This window comes from Lissotriton helveticus, chromosome 7 (assembly GCF_964261635.1).
Source record: "Lissotriton helveticus chromosome 7, aLisHel1.1, whole genome shotgun sequence".
Lineage (NCBI taxonomy): Eukaryota > Metazoa > Chordata > Amphibia > Caudata > Salamandridae > Lissotriton > Lissotriton helveticus.
In genome coordinates, this window is record NC_136068.1 from 1,596,729,186 (window position 1) to 1,596,751,112 (window position 21,927).

The 21,927-nt window shown below is 46.0% G+C and overlaps 1 protein-coding gene across 2 annotated transcripts in view; it reads left to right on the forward strand.

The window, feature by feature from the left end:
* The window catches only part of LOC144770564 (MOB kinase activator 2-like), a 122,860-nt gene that overhangs the window by 24,363 nt on the left and 76,570 nt on the right, over nucleotides 1–21,927 (forward strand). Inside the window, exon 1 of one of the 2 annotated variants that reach the window (XM_078655181.1) lies at nucleotides 10,302–10,412. The exons of the other annotated variant lie outside the window; for it this stretch is intronic. The gene's annotated coding sequence lies outside the window, so the exon portion shown is untranslated. Of the gene's footprint in view, nucleotides 1–10,301; nucleotides 10,413–21,927 lie in introns of those variants that run through there. 2 annotated transcript variants of the gene reach the window in all.

Sequence of the window (21,927 nt, forward strand, 5' to 3'; positions counted from 1 at the left end):
CTACCCGAGTCTGTATTTTAGTAGTGACAATTACTTTTCAGAGCACGGTACTCGTCAGACCATTCCTCTCCACGGCAGGCGGACTGGGAACCAAAACCGGCTCTGGCAAAGTGCTCGGCCGGCCCTCTGGTGGGGATGTTGGCGGTGCGACCGAGCTCTCTGCCGGGGCCGGTTTTCAGCCGATTTTGTTACAGGGTCGATTTTGCAGATATGCTGCAAAAAAGGCCCTGTAACAAAAACGGCCCCCAGGGGCCCAAAACCGGCCCCCGCACTTGCGGCGCACCGGGGGATTGCCCGGTGCTCACAACGGCCAGTCCGGCCCTCCACGGCCTCTCTCTGGCACGAATAATCACCCAGTGAGCGATGATTCATCTGTATATCATCCATAACCAATCGATTTACACTTTCTTCTGACACGTGACTAATATGTAGCTTTAGCCTTTGATTCTGGTTCTATCCATAATATAAATATGCAAATATATTTAAATATGTGGTCATGGAAAGTCAGATCCACTCAGACATTGAAATATTGCCTTCAGTCCAAGTCAACACTTGAGAAACTCCTTGAAACACGAGCCACCTCTTGTCTGCCTAGTATTTTCCTTGTTCAGCGTTTAATTAAATACTCTTTTGGAGTAGGTAACCATATGACTAAGCAACTGCTTACTTAGAAGCATACAAACGTCTGTCTGTTTGTTTCCACTACCTAAAGGGGCCATCCATTGAATGACGTCATGATATGCCTCAACCCAACCTAGAAGTCAAACAAAGGAACATTCTAGAATGCTTATTGGTGGTCATTTTAGTGATGTAGGACTGGGTAAGGAGAACTGTTCTCTTCTTTTAACTGGGTGGGCCCATTAGTTCTTGAATTGTGATTTGGTTTACTGCAAGCTTGGTCTTTATCCTGCAAATTCTGTTTTCTTTTTTTTTTAACTCATTTACCTATTTTTTTCATGTGTGTAATGACTGTTTGAGATATAAAATTGTGGGGATCTCTGACACCCACGGGGCTTTGTTTGTGCTTATATAAAACTCCCAGCATAAATTAGATCACACCCAAAAGAAGAGAAAATTGGGCACATTCTAGCCCAATTTACCATATTTACAAGAAAGTCTTCCCCTAAGGTAGATGTGGGAGTATATGTGTAGTCCCCACAACGCCATCCTATTTGACTTGACCCAGTCAAGAGTGTAATGCAGGCTGCTGCAGCGCAGCCCTACGCCCCCTCATTTCAGGGGCTCCCCAACCCTTCAGAGAGCCACACTCAGCCCAAGGCTAATGAATATCTGTGAGATATGGGAGACTAAGGGACCCGTTATCACATTCTGAGGGGGCCCCATCATTGTGTTACACCACTGGAACCAGTGGCGATAGAAGTAGGACTGCTGCAGCACCCCAGACATCTGTGATGGAGTTCAGATGGAGAATTAAAAATGAAGACGTGTGCACTCAAGTACAAACTGTCTCATTTGACCAACTGCTGCTACTTTTTATGAAATAGAGCTGTGTTTACTTTGCCTTTCTCTTACTGCATTTTTGGGGTATGTTCTAATTTTAAGTAGTGGCATTCTTGCTGTGGTATAGAATGGCACAGCATTCCGGATGTTTGCTAACACATCTATAAAGATGTAATTGGTTTACAAAGTAAAGTACAAATAGCTCAACATTTGTGCATATCAGCAGCATAGAAAGAGCAATCAAGGCACTTAAGCCAAATGATGGCGATGGCCAGCACCCCCACTCTAAAAATGACCCCAGAACCACTGACTTAACCCTCTGGGACTTCAGAGATCTCTTGGGTGCTTTGGAAGAATATTGTAGGGGTAATGGCCTGAAGAAAAGTGCATCCAAAACAAAAGCGCTGGTATTGGGGGGCATGAACCAGCAGAGTGTTTAGCATGTTAACTCACCTTAAGGACGTGTCCATGTACATGCATCAGAGCATCGTATTTGATGGAAAGCGTAAGTGGAGTTTATGTCTATAGGGCTTTGGTTCATCAATTGGCTTCATTGGCTCTGGAACATTCTGCAATTGTCTTGAGAAACTATCAATCTCATCTTGGAACAACCAGTTAGAGGATTTTATTATCATCGTCTTTTTATTGGTTGTATCCTTTCATGGGGTTTGAACATTACCTGGGGGACATTTCCCACAAATTGCGGCACATATAGTAAACATAAGATTTTCGTATGGTACATATGAGTATGGGTTTATGAATGAATATAGTAGTTGCAAAGCGCTCGATCACTCAACAGGAGCATCCTGACTCTAGCCAATCAACACCAATAGTAAAAGGGTAAATTGTAATTTGTATTTATATTTACTAAGCGCGACATTCATACCAAGGGACATCACAGCGCTAGGAGAGCGTTATCCTGATTTGGGGAAGGCGATTGTGATCAGTTTAAAGGGTGAGGCTTCAGCCAGGATGGCAGTAGGTAGCTTTGGCTATGCTCTAGGGAAAATCGATGTTTTTAATTTCTTCTGAAAGGGAAAATATTAATCCGTTAGGCAAAGATCTAATGGAAGTTTGTTCCAGTGAATGGCTGCTAGTTTAGAAAAGGATCGACCTCCTGATCTGACCCACTTGGTCCGTTTGATCTTGGCCAGGGCATGATGGCAAGATCTCAGGTTTCGTGGGGGAGTATAGAATTTTATTTTATCTTGCAAATGCGGGAGCCACCCTTATGTAGCTCCCTCTGTGCGTAACACAGGAGCTTGAACTTTCGAGTCTATTCCTTTTCCGTGTAAGACATGCAGCTGGTGGTTGTGAGATATAGTATCAAAAGTCGACGTTGGGTCTAGAAGGATCAATGCAGCAGCTTTACCTTGTTCCATCAAGGATCTAATGTTGTCTGATACGGAAAGTAAGGTGGCTTCTGTATTGTTGGCAGCTCTAAAACCGGTCTGAGAGGGATCTAAAAGTCTAAAAATTGACCAGTTGTTTATTGACTAGTCTCTCTAGTACTTTAGACGGGTATGGTAGTTGAGAGATTGGTCGGTAATTTGCAGGGTCATAGATTTCCAAGCCTGCTTTCGTTAACAGTGGAAATACAACGTTCATATAGCAGGGAAAGAAACAGATTTATTGAAGATATGGGTAACATGTGGGCTTAAGACCAACACAAGTTGTGAGCAGATAAAGTGAGGGCAGGGGTCAAGCGGGGATCGTCTTTTATCCTCGGTCACGGCTCTTGCAACCTGTTCTTCCGAGAAAGGGGCCACATTGCTTAAGTAAGCATGTGCTTTAGGGTGGGGGTGCTAAGGTTTCCCAATCTGTATTGTTAGCAGTGGGCTGGTTATTGAAGGAGGAGTATATTTTGGAGACTTTATCAGTAAAGAATTTGTTAATTAGCTCACAAATCAATTGTAGGAGTCATGGTATGGGAATAGTCAGTCCTTAATTTGAGCTCGAGCTTTCCGGTGCTGAGCACCGGTACTTAATTGGTTTCCGGTGCTCGGCACCGGCACCTAAATTGTCAACACCACACTTAGGGCAGTCTGCCACAAGGTGGCGATGCTCATTTAATTTAGAGATGAGCAGTATGACAGTTGTTTAGGAAAACAATATACATGAAAAAATTAATAATACCTGCCTCCCGAGCCATTCCTTTAGCTTTGAGTACCTGGAATAATCTAAACTGTCGCATTTGGCAGCAATGACAGGGGCGATTGGTGGTGCAAGCTGCAGTGGCCTCCTGGTCAGAGCCCTGGTACTTAATATTATACATATTAAGCGCTGGGAATAGTACTAGTTGGTTTACAGCGTTCTCTCACTATTTTATATAGTTCTTTAGAGGAATTACAGTTATCTTCTATTTGTTTTGCATAGTAGTGTTTTTTGCGCTTTTTAGGGCATTGTAGTAGCTTTTCAGCTCCCCTTTATAGATCTGTCTATCATTGCTGTCCTTGGATAGTCTCCACTTATGTTCCAGAGATTTACATCTCCTTTTTAATAGTTTCAGTTCTTATGAATACCATTTCTCTGATTGTGTTTTCCTGCTACTTTAGGGGTGCACTGATCCAGTGTGTTAGTCTCATTGTGCAAGCGTTCCGCCTCTGCCTGGGCAGAGAGTGTTCTGGCGATGCTTGGGTCGCATGGGGAGAAATAGGAAGCAAACAAATCGGGGGTGATAAGATTCCATGTTCTTTTTAACGTTGTTGGTGGTGTGGTAACGTGGGTTGGCTTGAATGGCAGGTTGAAGGAGAAGGAAATTAAGGAGTGGTCACTCCAAGACAGAGGTGTAACTTTGGAAACGTTAATAGTCTCATTGTTGGAGAACAAAAGGTCTAGTGTGTGTCCAGCCATGTGGGTTGGCCCTTTGATCTATTGTTTTGGTTGCAGTATCTGCATATCATTTTCCAAGTGTTTGACCCCGGGATCCATAGAATTTTCAACATGAACATTGAAATCGCCAATAGCTAGGAAGTGTTTGTGTTTTAGGCAGGGAGGGAATATTTGGGACAATAATTTGGTGCTGAAATCTGGCTTGTAACCAGGGGTATTGTAGATTACTGCTCCCCGAGTAGTTTGTGTTCACCATTGGACACTGTAAACGCGAAGATCTCATGGTCACCCACTTGGGCACTGACTTGGCAACACAGGTAAAGCTGTCTTTGAATAGGACAGCTATGCCCCTGCCCTTCCGTCCCTTTCTATCCTGTTTTAATAACTAATATCCAGCCGGTAGGGCGGTGGCAATGTTGGGGAGTTATTATCATCTAATAATAGCCTGACTAGTGAAGCCAGCACAGAGAAAAGAACAGGGATGTGTTGTATTGCTTTACATATGACGTATCCCTGCGCTTTTCTAATTACACAGATCAGCGCAGCTTGTGGCCCTGTGCTGCATAATTTTCTAGTAAATATACCCCTTAGTGTGGTACATAGGAGCATATTTACAAGATAATTACGCAGTACGGCGCTGCAAGCCATCTTGCTGCGCCAAACTGCATTATTAGGACAGTGTTGGGATGCGTCGTATTTACAATAAAATGCATCCCTTTGGTTTTCTGTGCTCTGGCGCACAATAGGCTGACTAGCGCCAACGCAGGCACCCTTGAACCATGAATCAAGGGTGCCTATGTTGCAATGATGACTGTTTTTGTGCAGAAAGGGACACCTTCCTGCACAAAAACAATCATTGATGGTGTTTTCCTCCTTCTATATGTGCTGCTTTCTGCAGCTCCCAGAGTAAAAAGAGAGGAGAAATAAAGGCATTTTTCCTAGTTGTGCCACTTTCATGCCTCCCCTGGGGAGGCGTTGGAATCTGACTTTGTAAGTCTGGGGATGCGTCAGAATCCATGGGTGTAGCGTGGGAACACGCACAACAACGCCCATGGGACGCCCCTTTCTCGCAGACTAATACGTAAAAGGGGGCCATATATACAAGGCCGTAAAAAGTCACGCATGATGACTTTGTGTGGCCTTGTAAATATAGGCCAGTACACTGCGCCACCGCAGCATTAAAAAAAAATGTATGCTCCGTCGTCACAAGTAAATAACAACCAAAGTGCTAATACTGAGTTCTACTCCAGACCAAACTTTATTCACCAGGCTAACAAGCAATAAATTATTAACCGTGTATTGGATTTAATCCATCAATATTTATTTATTTTTAGAAAATGCTGAACAAAACACAATACAGTACAAAATGTATTTATAAATATGTGAAACACACCTAAAAGTTGTTTTAGGAGACAGACGTGTACGACAAAAATGAACATAAAATTCACACAATATCTTGCATAACCTGACTCAGCTCGTCTTCATATCAAACTCTCACAACCACACGTTTACAGAAACCAAAACAAACATTAAACACCAATGGGGGAAAAAAGAAGAAAGGGGGAGAATGTCAATGTCTCAATCCAGGGGCTTGTAAATATGCCTGCTTTATTTATAGTTTTTCCTTTAGAGCTATTTCTCCCTTTGATTACTTCGGGCACTATGTGGCTAGAGTCTGTGAGGTAAAAGAACTCAATCTTTGAAGGGATGGTACTGAGTCAATGTTCTTCCATTGCTACCCCCGGAGTGTGGTCCTCAGTTGAAAGCACGTTTGAACTGTTCAGCTTTTAGGCTCTTCCAGAGACGGTGTAGTTTGATTCTCCCTCTGGTCTTGGAATCTTCCTCTGCCTTGTGGTGAAAGCCTCGGTCTGCCTTGGTCCAGGATATGAACCACAGAATCATGGGTGTCAATTCACCAAAGTGCCAGGGATAGGGGGAGTGACATAGCGACGTTTTTGACCTCTTATATCACAGGGGGGACCCCTTGTCCAGTCCTTATACCTTGTTATGAGGCTAGAAGAGCAAGGAGCTGCCATCAAAGCCCCTGAGACCGGAGGTGGCCAGGCAAGGCCAGGGGGGGTAACAGAGGCTGACCCAGATCCCCTCCACCCCCATGGCTTTCCCGAATCGACATTCACGCACGGAGAGTGTGTGTCTGCCTGTCTGTCTCTATTCCTCCCTCTCTGAGGTTTTAAGCCCGAGTCCGCCTCCCTCTGCGGTTTCAACCTTGGAATCCGCCCACCTTTTGTCTGTTGTTTAACTGTTGGAGTCTGTCTCTGGCGCTGTGGTTTTTGCCTTGGAACACGTTCTCGTTGTGTCTGGGGTGTTAGCCCAGGAATGCGCCCCTCTCTGCGTCTCTTAGAGAACCTTTGTAGTCTGTTCGCCCACCCACCCCCTCCTTCTGTCTTTAGTGAATCGTGACTTTGAAGCCAATATACCTGTCTCCCTGAAAGTTCACTCCTGAAGTCTTTTCTTGTTTGGTGTTATTAATAATAAGTCTGCGTCGAACCTCCCCGGGGTCTGGGTCCTGCCTCAGTGGTTGCAGCCCTGAAGCTCTGCGTTTGTGACATTAGCCTTGTAATCTCTTTCTCGTCCTCTGCGTCTCAGTGTGCAGTTACTCTCTCTTTCTCTCTCTCGTTTCTTTCGCCTTGCAGCCAGTCACTGTCCTTTGAATGTCAACTGGGAAGTCAAAATGCACGTCTGTGCCACAAAACAGACCTGGGATATTTTGTTCTTTTGTAACCCTGCGTCTGCCTGTGTGTGTTTACCGAGGAGCAGGGCTTTAAGTAGGATGAAAAACTGGGGGGGGGTCCCTCAAACGGGCGTGGTCACTGTAACTATTGGCATGGCTTAAAAACACGTTAAGTAAAAATCTGTGTTTAGCATTTTGCCGCTTCTGTCATTGCATCCAGATAAATAATACTGCAAGTAACATTACACCTACAACAAACAAGGAATCTTGGCTTTGTCAGTGCGTGTTAGTTGCATAAGTTAAATAAGCAATAACTACGTCTTCGTTGTATAGAATATACCCGTTTCAGCACCTGCTTTTTAGAAATACCGCTGCTGAGCACCGGCAGGACCCGGCCCACTTAAAGCCCTGCTGAGCAGCCTTTCTTTGTTTCTAAGTCTTTCTTGCCTAGTGACCTTGGAGTCGGCATGTCTGGTTTCGCGTTTCAGCCCATTGTTGTTGTCTGCTTGTCTCGCCTCCCCCGGGGCCCGCTTCTTATCTCACGGGGACAGGTTATCACTGGAAAGAGTCTCGGCCTCTTCTCTCGTGGTTGTCCTTCCTTCTCTGATTTCCGCGGATTTCGCTTTCCTAATCCGATACCCTTTCTTCTATTTTTGTGTTCAGTAGTTTTGACGGGTATTTATTTTACACTACGCAGTATGCTGACACCAAGTCCCTTCTAAGCGCTGTATTTCTGTGTTTTTCACACAAGGGCTTGCGCGCGCTCTCGAACAGGAGTGTTTCGACCGAAAGCAGGCTTGGAGGCCCGTAGCAGGCGCTCAGCAGTGCGCAGAGCTCACACACAGGCCTCACTTCCACGACACGTGGACCGGATGGTGTCTTAGCGACGTGCCAGAGACGTGTACGGTGTCACAGGTTTACGACTTATCTCACAAACAGTGCATTGCGTAACTAGGCGATACTTGCTCATCGTGCAGTGGCTTTAATGCACGACTTCCGGTGTGATGCTGGTGTAGCAGCATTCTGCACCCTGTATATGCATCGGCAGTATGGCTCTTTACCCGGAAGTCTTGTTGAACAGTGCAGCTTTGGGACAGTTTGTCCTATTAAGTAACAGAGTTGGCACTCACAGTGGATCACAGAACAGCACATCATAGGCCCATGACAGAAGGGTGACTTTCAGCCATTGTTTGTTTTTGATTTTCTCAACCAATCGCCAGCTGACTTACCACTGTGCGTGTGATGGTTCAGAATTTTATTGTTTTGGAATTACATTATATAGCGCTTACTACAGCTGACAAGGCATTGAAGCACTTTACACCGGGCAGCACGTTGCTCTGGAACCCAAGGTTAGTGTTTTTCCATTGTTTATTGTTGGCTACTGGGTTTAGTCTTGTGCTCTAAGGAAACCATTCCATGGATTTTCTCCAACTTCTATGTGGTAAATTCAATTAATATGCGTTAGGTGTGATATTTAATGGGAGGCAAATTCATGCAAATAACTGGCAGTATTAATAGATGAGCGACAGGAGATTATGAATGTATTGTTAGGCTGTGGAGATATGTATGACCCTTAAAGGGGAAATTGTGACTTTTGAAATGAGGTGTGGGCAATTTGCAGAAATACTATAATAGAGATTAAGCAAACATACAAGTGATTTAGAGTAGGCTGTGCTCGGAGAGGAGGCGCAAAGAGAGGAGGCACGCAGAGGATGGAAAGTAAGAAGAGATTGATTTGAAAGGAAAAAGAAAGGCAACAGGCTGAAGTTTTAAGTCAAGGTCAGTTTTTATGGGAAGACAGAGGAGGCTTTTTTGAGACGTCATGCAGTCTGAGGATGCAAAACTGTAGACAGAGACCGCGTTGTTTGCATGTGAGATAGTAATATATTAGGTACTATTGAAAATCTCAACAGTCAGGCAAACAGTCTGTCTCCTAAAAGGCTAAAGCTAGGCCGATGATTTTGCACAAACCCGATCAGTACAAGAGCTGGAAGCATAACATAACTGGAGCATGCATATCTAAATATCGAGAGGTATAGGCGGCGCCTAAAGGCAGCAGCCACTTCATGATCATAGCAGCATGAGAGGGTATAAGGGGTAAATAAAGCAAAGAGGGAAAGGGGGATTCTGTAAACCCTCGAGCGGCCATCTTCTGATGTTCACTCTTAAAGTTTGCTGACAGTATTAATTAGAAAGGCGAAATGTGTGTTATTTAACCGACTGACTCTGCCCCTACACTACACCTAAGCCTGTTGCGTTGTCAAGTGTGGTGCTCTTCACTGTGTATAACTACTCGTTGTTACACACCTTCCACAAAATTGTTCTTTTAATCATGTCCAGTTTTTTTTCCACTTCATTTCTTTTTTGTTTGTTCCCTATCTCCTTATTTGGCCCCCTTCATCGTTTCTTACTCTCTTCACTTCATTGCCTTTTGTTGTTCCCCTTTTGCCATTTTCTTTCCTTTTACCCCCTTTTATTTACCTGTAGGGTCGCTTTCATCCCTTTTAAATCCTTCCCTTTCTCCTCTCATCTTCTTTGTGTCTCCATACCCCCGCTTCTCATCCTCGTTTCGTCTTTCTCATTGCCTTCTATTAATTGTTACTCTATCCTATCATTCTTCTTCCCTCTCTTTTATTTCTATGCTTTCTCGCTCCTTGAGTCCTCCATTCTCTCTCCTTAGCTGTTTCATCTCACCTGCTTCCCGTTTATCCCCTTTTCACCATGCACTCTCTTTACTTCTCACTTTTCTCTCCAGTTTATTTCCCCCCTCTTTCGTTTTCCTTCTTATCTTCGCACCTCTATTGTTTTGCTACCTTTTCTCTCCCTTGTCCCTCTGTTACTATCACTCCCCGCTTCTATTGTCTCCTACTTCCTTTGCTTCCTCTTTCTTTTCCCTCTTCCCTCTTGTTTACTTGCTTGTCCTTCTGTGTTTCAACCCCCCCCCTCTTCCGGGATATGTGCTTCCTTTCTTCCCTGTTCCCTGGCCTCGCATCTCCCAGCAGGATGGCCCGCGGTGGGAGTGCAGGATGGGGCGGTGGCATCCCCTAGAAGGAGGTGCATCCAGTAGCAGCGCTGCCCCCCCGCAGCTGGGGGTACAGTAAGGAGAGGGCGGGGTGCACCCCTGGCAGGGACAGCGTGCGGGGGGGGGCGTCCTCCCCCAGCCTGTGTGTGTACTTGTGGGAGGTTGTCTCTCCGGGAGGCGCGTCGCATCCTCGGTTGCCATGGGGACGGCCGCCTCCGGCAGCCTGCGATAGGCGGAGGGCGGGGCGGGGGCAGGCTGGGGGCCGGCCCGGGGCGGCGCGAGCCTGTCTGGACTCGGCTCAGCAGGTTCTCCTTCTTTTGTCTGCTTCTGCACCCCGGGTCTCGGCGGAGAGCGCGTGCTGCCCCGTCCGTGGCTGGGGGGCCCCGGCTGCTGCGACCCCCAGAGGTGAGTGAGGGTTAGACCGCTCAGTCCCCGCGGGGATGAGAGTACTGCCCGAGGAGAGTCCGCCGCCCATGAATGCTCCCACTGCTCTTTGTTTCGGTGTGACAGATAGCTCGGGTTCATGCGCCTGCTGCCGAGCGCGTGAACAGAGAGACGCAGATAGAGTGTGTGTGTGTCCGTGTATGTGGCAGGTCATAGGTGCGACCCCGGATGGTCCCATACAACTTTTTGACAACAAGAAATATGTTTCGTCATATGTTAGCACGTCTGGTGTGCTGTTTATGTTGTTCTCTTCGTTCTTTATGTTGTATCTAACTGCTGCATGACAAACAGGGTACTCTCGCCAGGCAGTAGTATACAGAGGTGCCATGGGGGTGTTGTTTGCCCTGAGGGCGTGGTTGGTTCTTTCCTGAACAACATGTGATGAAGAACATGGACTCTCCACGGCTCCGGTAGCTGTTTGATCTTGGGCTCGCAAGTTTCACCCAGTGACCTTGAAGGGGAGTGGGGGTCGAGGGGGCAGGTGGGGCACCCAAGCCCCTCTCCCCAGGCGTGTGACCTCTGTCATATACAGTTACAGTGCACATCACCAGGCGCCTCCCCCACCCCCCTGGACTCTTGTATCTGCCTGGGCCTAGCTCTGTGTGCGATAACAGGGTCCTAGTCCTGTACGTCGCACCTGCGGACCACCCTTACTGTGCCCTCTGACCCCACCCGTGTGTGGTAATGGACCTCGCCTTCTACGTAATAATGGGCCTTTCCCGTGTAAGAGTCATTCTTACCTGCGTACTCTGACCTCAGCCCCCTAGTATAAGGTGCCAGTACTTCCTGCTTCCTCTCTCCCCCCCCCCCAAGGATGACAGCTGCCCCCAGTCATGAACCCGGTACAAAAGGGGGTGGTGATGCACGGAGCATCTGAACCAATCAAACACTCACACCCAGTCAAAAGATCTGGGTTTAATCCATCACCGTTCTTTAGCCCACTCTGCCACCCCAGTTCAGACATGGCTATAGGCAAATCAGTCTGACGCTGTGCCTCATGGGAACAGTCCAGCCCGAACAGCCAAGCCATGCCTTCCCTGGACCGGAAACAAGCTTCCGAGGACCGGTTTCTGGCATTACAGCCGTCTTCAGCCTGGCTTGCTTGAATCCAGTGGCAAAGTGAGCAAGCACCCTTCTAATTAGAACCGCTCCGAAGTTACTAGATTGTAGCGCTAGTCCTTAGTGCACCTCTGACACTAGGTCCTGAGATGTGGGTCCGTATGCTACCTGCGCCCCCTGGCCTCAGCTCCCTTATAATTGTGCCCAGCCTCCCCTGCGCCCTCTGACCCCCGCCTCCTTATGCTAGTGCCCAGGCCTTCCTGCCTCCCCTGCACTCTTCCCTCTGGGATGGTGGGTTTGTCCTTCCTGTACTCTCCGACCCCTGCTGTCTTTGCATGTTGGGCTAGTCTTTTCGGTGCCCTCTGACCCCAGCCCCCTCTGGATGGCCTTCCAATCCTATCATGCGCCCTATGTCGCCACCCCACTTGGGTTATTTATTAATTGGTGATTTTTTTCAGTAGACTCGTGCCGCGTGTGAGCTGCTTCGGTTAGTGAGCCGCCCTAACCTTGCTCTGACACACCATCTGCGCCCTTGTGATATTTATTTTGTGAATTCTTTCTTGGACTTGGCTTGAAAGCCCTTTCAGTTACTGGACTAGGCCTTCCTGTGCCCTTTGACCCGTCGCCAGACCTCCCTTGTGAGAGTAGGCCATTTCTACAAGGTGCCATCTGAACTACCCGCCCTGCCATTGTTAAACATATCACTGTTCCAGCTCTCCAGGAGACGCTGAACGGCTCTACACTCTCCCCCTCAAACATAGTGCGCCAGCCGGCGAACCCTCTATCATGAGGACCCCTGACCCGCCCGAGAAGGGGAGAACCATTCTTCCTAAACCAGCCTCGCATGTGCTGGAATAAAAGCTGCCCCCTCCCCCCCAGCTCTGGGATATCACATAACATCAAAATAGAGCTTTTACGTTTACAGTATGCATATGCGATATTTCTATGTTACTGTCTTTGTACGCGTGACATTTGCATGTCTCATGTGTGACACTTTGAAGGACACTCGATCGCAAGCAGCTGAAAAAAGAAGCCGGGTGCTGAGCATAACCTTTAATTCTTGTTTTATTTTTGTAACAAAGGATCTTCAGAGCTCTCAACACTGAGCAGTACACCTACAAGTACCAGAACGCATAGGAAGAAAAATGATTAGATTAACTACTCACACCTAATTTAGGATTATCTTGAATCACCACAGTTGTCCCAGTTTAGATAGCAGCCTACTTTGCGCTTTGTGGCTTAGTTCACAGCCAGGTAGGAAACCTCATTACTGTCACTTTCCAGGACTGGGCTTGTGTGTGACGACCTAATGCATTCTGGGTATTGTAGTCTTGGGTATTGTCAGTGGGCCTATTTTATCCAACACTTGATAGCCGTTATTTTAGTGTGAGTAGCACGGGACTAGAAACCGAGATTTCAGGGCTGGTCAGGATTCTGTGGTGTATCTGGGTGGATACATCTTTGAGTGAACATCAAAAAATAACCTGTTTTTGTATAGTGCTTCATAACGAGTATCTCCAGTTTCTAAGCACTTCAAAAAAGGATCACTGGTAACCTAATGTTAGGACTCACTTTACTGACTTCAAAAAGATGGAAGGCTGAACTGGTGTTGCTAGAATATGGACTGGCAACTTGTTGAGCACTGCGAATCATGTTTATCGTAGGAAGCCATCTTGCTGCAAACAAGGCTTTCCCTGTATCAGGACTATATTTGGATCTAGAGACAGCTGAAAAATGGTATTGTCTGGTTTTCTGTGCCGAAAGATCACACATCTTTAAAGAGAATTCATGCACATCAACAATACTCGCATTTCAATTATTGTGTTACATTTCGAGTTGGGACAGATGCAGCTATTTTTAGGTCTTGCCTGAGAGCGCGTGCTGTCCTTTCAAAAATTGTTACCTTACCCTGCGTTTAATACTCGTTCATTTCTTACCACTGATTTGCTTCATTGTTACACACATTTGTTTGCTTCTGTTTGTTCATCGACTATCAGCATCTCTTCATTTGGCCCAAGTACTTGTGTCCTTCAACTGCTTGTGCTTTCGGAGCTACTTCTTTTTGTTGAAGCACCTCATGAGAGTGCATGTGTTTTCAGGCTGTCTCCCTCATGTGCTTCGGCCCCTCTACCCTCACTCCCAGGTCCCTATTTCTTACCTGTGTGCTTTTGCCACCCCTACCATGTTGATGCCCAGGGCCGGACTGGGAACCAAAACCGGCCCTGGCAAAGTGCTCGGCCGGCCCCCCCTCCTTCCCATGTGGGAGGAGGGGGATGCCACCGAGCTCTTTACCAGGTCCGCTTTTCCGCCGAATTTGTTACAGGGCCGATTTTGCAGCTATGCTGCAAAAACGTCCCTGTAACAAAAACGGCCCCCTTGGGCCCAAAAACGGCCCCCACCCTTGCGGCCGACCGGGGGATTGCCCTTCCAGAGCAGGGCTGCAACATCATTTTGTGGGCGCTAATGCATATTTAAAGCTTGCACACACCTACAAAATTACATGGCACAGCAGTCGTACATTGTGATTTTTCTTTTTTAAATATTTCCTTCAAGCTGTACAGTTTCAACATTAATGCTGTATAACCGCAAGGAAAGACATTGACTGATCTCTATTGGCTTTGTCAAAGTTTGTTTCCTGGGCCTTAAAGATAACCAGTGATCTTTCCTTGACATCACCTGAGAGAAAGAACAGATGATAGATGGAATGCTGAACTAATCAAACATTCACCCCTTAGTCACAGATCTTGGTTAAATCCATCTTTTCTTTGCTCACCACACCATTACAGTTTGGACCCAGCAATATGCAAATCAGTCTAGACCCTGCTCCGCATGGGAAGCTCGAACTGCCAAGACAGGTCTTCCCTGATCCGGAAACAAGCCCACTGGGACCAGCTTCGTGGTTTCACCCCTCATCAGGCAGGCTAGCTTGAATCCGGTGGTATAGCTAGCACAGGACCCATGTCGGGGCATACCCTTCTCACTTAGGGCGTCAAATTAAAAAAGAACAGATGATGGACAGAATGTTGACTAAATCAAAAATTCACCTCCAGTCACGGATCTGGATTAAATCCATAGTTTTTTGCTTGCCACACCATTCCAGTTTGAACCCATCCATATGCAAATCAGTCTTGACCCTGGTCCCCATGGATACAGTCCAGCCTGAAAAGCCTTGCCAGGTCCTCCTTGGACAAGAAACAAGCATCCTGGGACCAGTTTCGGGGTAGCGTGGTCGTCAAAAAAACCAGATGGATTAAACCTAGATCTGTGACTGGGGGTGAATGTTTGATTTGTTCTGCCTTCTGTCAATCATTTGGTCTTTTTGCATTTGCTGCTCTATTTGGGAAGCGTATGCCGAGACATGGTTCCGATGCTCACAGTGCGCTGGATTCAAGCGAGCCTGGCTGATGAGGGGTGTTACCCCGAAAACAGTCCAATGCTTGTGTCCGGTGCAGGGAGGACCTGGCTTGGTAGATCGGGCTGGACTGTTCCCATGGGAAACAGGGTCAAGACTGGTTTGCATATGGCTGGTCCATACTGGGGTGCCATGGTGGGCAAAAAAAAGATGGATTAAATCCAGATCTGTGACTGGCTGTGAATGTTTGATTGGTTCTACATTCTGGCCATCATTTGTTCTTTTTGATTAGCAGGCACTGGCAGCACCCAAATGGCGATTAACAGAGTCCATGAGCACAATATGGAATAACTAGTTAGTGGCATTGCACAAATCAATGCCTCTGAGGGGACCGCCCCTGCAGAATAGCGAGAGGTGTCCTGCTGATTCCCCCCAGCCTACCATAGATCAAGGTGTCCATTTTCCTTGGGCGGAAGGAGGTCCCCTGAGCAGGGTTGTCGCTAGGCGTGGGCAGCTGCCAGGGCCTTTTACTCAGCCCACCAACATGGGGCCACACACCAGTTCAGCACACAGTCCTAATGTAGCCCTTCTGATTCAAGTGAAAGAAAGGCATCTCTTTGCAATTGGGCCCATGAAAGGGATGGGAGGGGGCCCTCCTTGGGCCTCTTAGGGATGGTGTCCCAGTTGCAAGGAGACGCATTTTGCAGGTTTGTCCTGCAATTAGGCCTCCTGCCCGGTTGCCCATTCGGAGACACTGCGGGATGGCCATTTTCCAGCACTTTAGAGCGCCACACAGGTTTAACTCTCAGCTTCCAAGCAATTCTCACACCTTCTGCCCAAAATGGGCTGTAAAGAGATGCTTGTAGGTGGCTGAGAGGAGAAGCTGCAGCCCAGGAGAAGTCTGAACAAAGTAGATTCTGGAGCCCTAAATATGTCACATATGCAAATTAGAGGGGCCTCGCACATTCCCTTTCGGCCCAGGGATCACGTGACGCGGGTCCCCCTATTAGCTATCCTCTGTGACAAAGAGAATGTTTTACCCATTCACAAGAACAAGAGATTTCATCTTACTAGTACCCCCATCATGACAGCACCACATCTCTGCTACACACAAAGTACTCCCCTGATTGTGTATCCCAGAAACCCAGATATCCGCAGCCACTAAATCTGAGATACTGAAGGTGGAATGTCTCTATGTGAAGCTAAGATCGTACTTCACCTTAGGGCGAGGAAGAAGGCAACTCCTTTTATTTTATATTCCCTCACACACCCTAGTGGTGTCATGCTTCATCATCGGGACACCCTAACGCCTAGAAGCCAGGGTGGGCTCGACCGTGTTTCAGGGAGCGCTTGGAATATGTTTTGGGCCAGAGGGGGATAAAGATTAAAACTCCTGTCAGATCCCGGTTTCCCTTTATTCTTGGATCTGACTGGGATATTAAAAAGATTATGGGATATTATGGTCCTAACACCCTACTGCCAACATGTTTCAGTCCACAGATGCCCCATGAAGGGTGCTGGACTTTCTTCAGGGCACAGACTTACACCCCCTGGAAGGTCATTAGAGGTATGGGGATTTCCCTACACTCGAACTAATAAGGCAGATAGCTGCTCCTTATATAAAATATGTCATCACTCCATCCCAATTCGGGAGACGCTCCACTTCACGCTGGACCTCAATCAGTAGGGTAGCTCGTAGTCAGACAGCCATCAAGGGTCCTGCCCTGCTGATCGACCTACTCGTTTTGGTTCCCAGCTGCTTGGAGCACCACATCTCCCCATAAAGAAGTTAATTATGCATGATGCGGCACATTTATCTCCCCATAAAGAAGTTAATTATGCATAATGCGGCCTCATTATTTTGTCCTTTTTACACGTTGCCGAAAAGGGGGGACCTCATTAGTACCACTTTGACCCCCAAATATAGCAGCAAGATAACCAGTCAACCTTTGCGAATGGACGTCCACGGGGCAACATGTGTTACCATTTTGTAACTTTTTATCCATTTAGGCTAGAAATTGCTTTTGTTAATATCTGCAGATTGTGCAGCAGATGATGGATTGTGTCAAATGCTGAAAACCCACAATTATGCAGAAAACAGAGTGGCCTCCCTCAAAATTGCATAATTCCAGTGGCCTTGAATACAGGGCAATAAATAAACATCTCTCCCCTGCATGAATGTAAACCGTAGAAAGTGCTCACCTCCCCCTTCCATATTGTAGCCCATGCAATGCCATCTGGTACACATCCGGATAGAGTGAGATCAGAATCAGTGTAGATTAAGAAGGAGTGGATAGAGTGCAATGAGAACTGGTTCTGGTCTCGAAGTAGTGGACAGAGTGCAGTGGAACCAATGCAGATCTGGAAGAATTGGATAGAGTGTGATTATTACCAGTTCAGCTCTGGAGGGAGTGGGTCGATTGCAACAGAATCAGTGCAGATTCAGAAGGAATGGATAGAGTGCAATGCAACCTGATGATGAAGGAGTGGGTAGAGTGCAATGCAACCAGTGCTGATGATGGAGTGGGTAGAGTGCAATGCAACCAGTGCTGATGATGAAGTGAAGGAGTGGGTAGAGTGCAAAGGCACCAGTGCTGAACTGGAAGGAGTAGGTAGGGGTCTCCTTGCAGACCTACAACTGGTGGACCCACAGCCATTGGAAAAAGAGGATTGCACAACGTCACCTACTCTACTGCTGCTGAGCTGGGATTAGATATCCTTAACCTCTGCTTGTATTCACTAACAGGACCTCCACCCTAACCCAGGGCGGGGAAGGGAGCCGAGCATGATAATGTAAATGTGTTTTTCAGCGTGGATCTATTTATTGCCTGTGCTCTTCGTGAGATTGTGCAACAGGCACCAAGCTGCAGAACCAGTGCTGCAGGAAAGTAACCACTTTTGTTTGATGCCAAACGAACGCACCGCTTGATGCTTGGCACTTCTAGGAATCTCGGAACAGCAGACCCAGGTCTCCACTAATCACCTGTATGTTGATTGATAATGTGGAGATAGCGAATGTGAGCACAATCACTCTTGAAGTGTCATGCTCCAATAAGTATTGGTGCAAATGAACTAGAAGGGTGCAAGAATTCTATCCCATAGTCTCCTATTTACTGACACCATTGACAAACAATTGGTCAAAATCATATACAAGTAATACATTTGCTTAATGCTCCTCTTGAATTGAATACCTTGAAGATTCAATTGAATTGAATTGACTTGAAGGTGATCAGGGACCGAAAATGGGGCACATAAAAATATATTGATTGCGTAGGATCACATAGTTTGCTCACGGGAGAGCTAGGAGCTGGGCCATGTTACCTGGCTGCAAACTGAATAGTACAATTCAGCCACTAGACAGGGGCCTTCTTCTTTCTCATATTTAACACCTCAGGACAACACTTTGTGTTCAATTCTCTCAGGAGCCTTATTTAGTACGGTCTTCAACGCAGAAACAAATATCACATGGTGAGTCAAGTTTACCCTATGCAAGAAGTTCCTGTAGGAAAGACACAAGGCGTTCAAGTTCTACTTCATGCACATTGTATGTTAGTCATTCTCCATACTACAAGCAAGCACAGGAGTATATAGGGCGCTTTACTGTGCTGGTAAAACCAATGTCTTCCCTGATCAAAAACTAATGTACAAGAGGCCTGTCACTGTGCCCCAAATGACGGCAATTAAACCAGCAAACCAAAGGCTACTGACATCCCTCGGAGTTTGATCTGGGTTTCATGTCTTGAGAAAGATACATGCAAGTCGGCTGCAGAGAGACTTAACTTTTAGTTCTGTATATCTCACATGTGGCTTCGTTCCCTGGTATCCTTTATTTGGCAGCTTTTTTCGCGTTAGAAAGTGTATAATGGAGATAGTGTACCGGGCTTGGGGTGATGGGCTGCCTGGTCTTCTGACTAGCTCGACTGCCCCCAAGGGACTAGGAGCTTTGCTTGCCTCACCCAGCAATAAAGTGCCCAGTGCAAATCCAAGTTAACACTAATGTGCAATTTTATGTCGGGAACGAATCCCAAAATAAATTGATTTCACGGCAAGGCCAGGAGTTTAGCAATTACCTAACTGGCCACAGACCTACCAACCCACTCGGCCCGGCTCCAGTCTTCCAGGAATGTCGTGCCATTGCCGGATACTCGCCCGGGCTATTGTATCTTGTACCCGTGACGAACAGTACGTGGGTACATGTGTGGGCACAGGATAAAGCTATGCGAACCTTTCATTGGTCCTGCAAGGAACAGGAAGCATCATCCACTTTAGGAGAAGTGTCACACCGAATGGAACAGTAAGTGCAGGCTGTACCTATGGAAGTAAATACACCGAGAGTACTGGACGTAAAAGGCTCACGCGGTCTGGAAACGCGTGGGCAGGTTTTGCATGCTGCGGCTTTTGTGGCATCATCTGGGGATCGTACGGTGGTTAAAGATGTCCTCTCTTGTTTATCCAGTGACGTTTCTAGACGTAAACTGCTTGTAGGTCGCACTGTCCTCCGGACTCTTTCGGTCCCAGCTTTCTGTGCTTCTTCTGCTGCCATTGAAAACACTTCCGCATTCTGTGGCTGTCGCTACAGCGTGAGCCTCGCCGGGATGTGCTTAAGCAAGAAGGAATGTCACTGCCTCTATTTGTGAATTTACTATTTTGTGTGAGTCTATTTTATAAAATGTAAAGTATGACAACGCAGTCCTAGGGACACATACTGTGGACCAGTTTCCAGTTCAACAACAAGGCCCTCTCCCCACAACCGGGAAGTACCCCCTCCTTGAGGGAGCTCTGACTGTGGGTAGAAACGTGTTGCTGTTGGTTTCGGCCCTGTGCGTCTCTGGCAGATGAGGATTTCTGTTTTGTTCTATACATTAAAACAAAAGGACACATTTAGTTTTGTTGCTCTGGCCTCTCTGGGCCCAGGGCTGGCGCCCACGTGACAGGTACTGTAGGGATTGTACATATTAGCACACGAGCTGTGTCACGAGCACTCAGCTGTGTCTGGCGGCTCGTGACACAGACGTGATCATGGGGACGTAGTGTTGTGTTTTGAACATGTAGAATGCAAAACAGTTAATGTAGAATTTGTGAATGTCATTACTGACTTGGACTTAATGGCGGAAGGATCAGAATAAACCTTGCTTACAAATTACAATCTTCCGTGTGAATTCCTGACTTCCCTACACTGGCGACGGGCGGGATTTGTACCTGCATAAGAAACCTCGGAGGAATAGAAGAATTTCGGAAGAATAGAAGAATTTCAACCAATTTCAAATTTAACTTCTTTGAATTCACCAGCGCTATCTACGAACAGTACTGGAATACTAACATTAAGGGAAGCGGAAAAGGAAGATTTACTTTTAATTCCAGAGAAGCGGAAACCAAAATCATTCTATAACAAAGAAACTGCGGTGGAATTACTCACAATTCACCGGCGTCTTTTGAAAACTGACTCCAACCACCAGACATCACACACGCGCAAGAGCTCGCGCATGACTGTCTATCACCGCTGATCACGTGAACAGTGAGGTCATCGCGCAACGCCACAAACAGAAAAGACGGATTCACGGAAACTGTTTTCCAAAATAAGGACCCGATCTACACACTCTGGATTTTAAAGGCACAGCGCGCAAATAATAAACGATCATTTCACACCACTTCAAAAGACATCGCATTGAAGATCTCATCTAATACAAGGTTTTCAGTGACACGCACACTGCGTGTCTCACAAATTAAAAATTGATAACTTTGATAATTATTAATTTAAAACATTTAAGTCATATTTTCTTCTTAATGAGCCTGCATTAACCTATATTCAATGTACATATAACTTATATAGCATTAAGCCTATAATTGTGTGTTAAAATTAACTTATAGATAGTGTAATTAACATGTCAGGCATTGTACCTCCACCCTCATTTTTATCATCACCTGGTGAACCACCCATGGCTTGGGAAATTTGGGAACCGGTTTTCTTAGCCTATGTTGAAGTATTAGAAGAAGGGGAGTGTGAGCCAGAAAGAAAACTATCACTTCTCAAACACTGCTTGGGCGGCATAGCTTTGAAAGAATTCAAAACATTGCCAGCTTTAGTGAACCCAGGGAATATCAATGTATATGAATATGCCTCTTTACAACTAAGTCTAAGGTATGGAAAGAAAAAGAATGTAGTCATGGAAAGGTTTATATTTTATTCTCGCAAACAACGAAATGATGAACCAGTAGAGGATTTTGTATCAGCCTTAAGATCATTAGCTGTCACATGTGATTTCGAACACATATCATATGAACAAGTGTTAAGAGACCAGATTTTAATGCGAACTAACAACAAAAAAGTACAGGAACGTCTTTGGACAACGTCTGATATGTCACTTAATAATGCTATAGACATTGCTAAATCTATAGAACATTCAGAAAAATTTGTCAAAGAGATCAGAGGCAATGATAAAAGTGATGTTTTTAACATAACTAAAGATGTAGATAGATGTAAGAAAAGTTTTTATCAAAGGAGTGAATATAATTCTAGGGGTGATAACAAATACAAGAATCAGAAATATGAAAGAAAAACTTCCAAACTGCTATGCTTTAGATGCGGCAGTGATAATCACTTAGCAGATTATAAGAATTGTCCTGCTTTAGGGAAAATATGTTTAAAGTGCAACAAAAAAGGCCATTTCACAAAATGCTGCAGATCAGCACAAGGAAAAATGAACTGTATAAATGAATCCTATGATGATTACCAATCAGATAATGAAGAAAAGTTTCAAGTCAATACAGTTATCAACGCATGTGGGGACGAAGATTGCAAAAAATTCCCATCATGCACCATAAACATTGATAAAGTGAGTTTAGAAATATTCGTAGACTCATGCGCATGGTATACAATAATTTCCTTAAATGTATTTAAAGACAAATTTCCAAACAGAAAATTACAAGAATCTGATGTCTCCCCTGGTGGATACACGGGCCACAAAATTGACTTAATTGGTTACTTCATAGCAAACATACAATTCGCCAACCGACACATAACAGGAAAAATCTATGTGTCAAGATCTGGATTGTCACTCCTAAGTT